General features: G+C 38.3%; 1 long non-coding RNA gene across 1 annotated transcript in view; it reads right to left on the minus strand.

The window, feature by feature from the left end:
* LOC128248702 (uncharacterized) overlaps nt 1-2,842 on the minus strand; it is a 28,388-nt gene that overhangs the window by 22,742 nt on the left and 2,804 nt on the right. The gene's annotated exons all lie outside the window — the stretch shown is intronic.

Here is a 2,842-nt window from a genome sequence, read left to right on the forward strand (position 1 = left end):
GTATTCGTTTGACGTTCCGTGTGTCACTGTGGTTCGTCTGAGTTCATTGTTTCATTGTTGTTGTTTTGAATGACTGGGGTAGTAGAATGTCATTGATATATATGGCGGACATGATATATATGGCGGACATGACTTTGTATGTAATTGAATAATAAATGTAATAATTAAATTGTACAACTCGTTGTGTTATCTCTGCGAGTCTTCCGAGGGAAATACAACACGATTGTTGCTCCATGATAGATGTTTTGAACCATCAATCACTAGAAAATATGGGATAGGGGTGCAATTGTGAATTCATCCTTGAGAAATGTCACCAAACAATCCATCAGCCCTCCCTCATGCTTGGAATCATTTATGTTGGTCTTCTGTATGATATGCAGTATGGTAATGGTTAGGGGTATTGAGTCAGGCAAATCTGAGCAAGTTCTACTAGATGACAGAGACTGCCTGGAGACTCTGAAGAGAACCCTGAACATACATCACACTGCTGTGAAGAAAGCTCTATGGCTTTTGACACGATTAAAAGATTGGTGTTTTGACGTACTTTGAACTTCAAGGGAAGGTTAATGATGGACGTAAAACTTCAACGTGTGCATATTCATTTTTAAAGATGAAAGGCAAAAGAAAGCAAGCTGTCAAGAACGATTAGATATTCATGGTTATCAGCTGAGAAGAGATAATTAAACTAAAGTAGGGTAGAAAACCAGCTGCTGCTCATGAATGAAGGGCTTTATGATCAGCCATAAACTCCTTTTCTCAGCACGTCCTAAGGATATGATTTCTAGATTATTTTGTGGTCTTGTAAGGCCATAAGGACTTGTAGTGGCGCGAAATTATAGCCGCCATTGAGGAAGTACTATTCTGCACATGCACAAGGGACTTCACCACCGGAAGCCCCTCGAGTGTGCAAGCGTAGTAAAACTAGTACTTAAAGAGTGAGTTTCACTTTCTTAAGCAGTTGAGCGACAGACCTTCTACGTGACAACTCCTCACTCCTCAACGAAGCACTTCACCACGATACCTTCGATGGTGATAGCTACTTGCTTCTCTGGCAGGCATCAAGGTAGCTCTTATCTTTCCAATACCAACCACAACTTAATCAGCGGCTGCTAAGCTGAATGACAGGAATTGCGAAACCAAGCATCATCAAAAATAAAACTTATTTTTATTATGTTGTTGAATTGTTCTACTATTCCTTAATATAGAATTATGTTGAAAGGTGATAGAAAGAGACTAAAGTCTCTAATGACAACTATCAAAACTTTTACAGACTTGTTTACCCATCCACCTGATCACAACATGCCAACAAAAATCATATCAGCGTTAACCATATTACTGTAAAAGTAACTATGAGCCAGGGATGAACGTAATTTCGAAAAAGATTGTTACAGTGATCCTTGTGTTTCTTCCAAATACAAACGTGTGATGCATCTACTCGGTTTCTCTCTTTGCCTTTTTATCGCTTTTGAAAACAATATAGTGTCGCATGTCCTTCCTTGCCCAATATAGGTGAATTCATTTTACGTATCAGCGACGGCTGCCTCCAACACTTTCCGGAGAGCGCAAGGGAAGCCCCTGTAGCTTTAGAAATACACAGATAGTGGTTACTTCCCTTTACTGGTAAAATACTGAGGTCGATTTAATCGATTGCTCGCTTTGAACAGAAGATAATTTTGAACCTGACAAGGGTTTAGTCCAAGAAATATTTGTAATAGAATTGTCTCACCAGAGGTTTTACTTCTTTGCTTGAATAACTTATTCAACGGTAACTAAGGAAAAGTCAAAGTACCTCTGTTTTATGAAGATGAGCAGAACTTACTCTATACTTTCGAGCGATCAATTAAAGGAATCACTGACCGATGTATGGACTAGGATCTTACCCAGCAATATGATCGAGATTAATGGTACCACCTTCCTGGTGGAAACTGTATAGGAAACATCCACCCATAGGTTCGTATCTTAGTACATGGGCCAGCCTAATACTAAGGAGTTGGCAGTGGTGTTGGCTTCTGGCTCGTTTTCTAAATTAGTAAAAAAGAAAGTAGCCCAGCAGTAGGTTTCAGAGACCGTCTTTCCAACAACACAAATGGTTAAAGCCTTGAAATGGCAAAGATGCACTCGTCCTCCTTGTGAATGATCTGAAGATTTATGCTAACAAATGTTTATAATGCCAAAAAACAACTGAACTTAATAACATTTTTAGCTGACATAGGAATGGGATTCAGCCAAAAGCAGTGTTCGTATTTCATTACTGAACGTGGAAAATCAGTCTCCCAAACCCAAAATATGTGCACCAACGGTTTTTCTATCACTTGTGCTCCCCACAAAGAACACTGCAAATATCTAGGCATTGGTAAAATCACAACATACTGAGAATAACGATAGAGAAACTCGAACAAAATACCCGATTTTAAAAGGATTGACGTAACTCAAAGGCAAACAATATGAAGAGCGCAATGCGATAGCAATAGATATTTTAATGGTTGAACGATAATTCAACAACAAGCCTGTCTTTGTCGAGTTCAAAGTGAAAAGTGATAAAAATTCAAAATTATAGAAATTCAAACCCAAAATATAAACGAGAGCAACCAGCGTCCACGCGTTGATGGAATGACATCAGCAGTCTTCAAAGTTCAGTTTTGCAACTGGCAAAAAAGAGAAAGAAAGAAAGAAAGAAAGAAAGAAAGAAAGAAAGAAAGAAAGAAAGAAAAGGAAAGGAAATAAAAGAGAAAAGGAAAAAGAAGAATATTCAATCAAAGTTTTGTGAAAATTTGAGGAAATTCTCCCGTCATTTTATTTATTCCTCCAGGGCGTGATGTTAAGAACCCGAATGAGGAGAAAT

Source organism: Octopus bimaculoides, chromosome 9, assembly GCF_001194135.2.
Source record: "Octopus bimaculoides isolate UCB-OBI-ISO-001 chromosome 9, ASM119413v2, whole genome shotgun sequence".
NCBI lineage: Eukaryota > Metazoa > Mollusca > Cephalopoda > Octopoda > Octopodidae > Octopus > Octopus bimaculoides.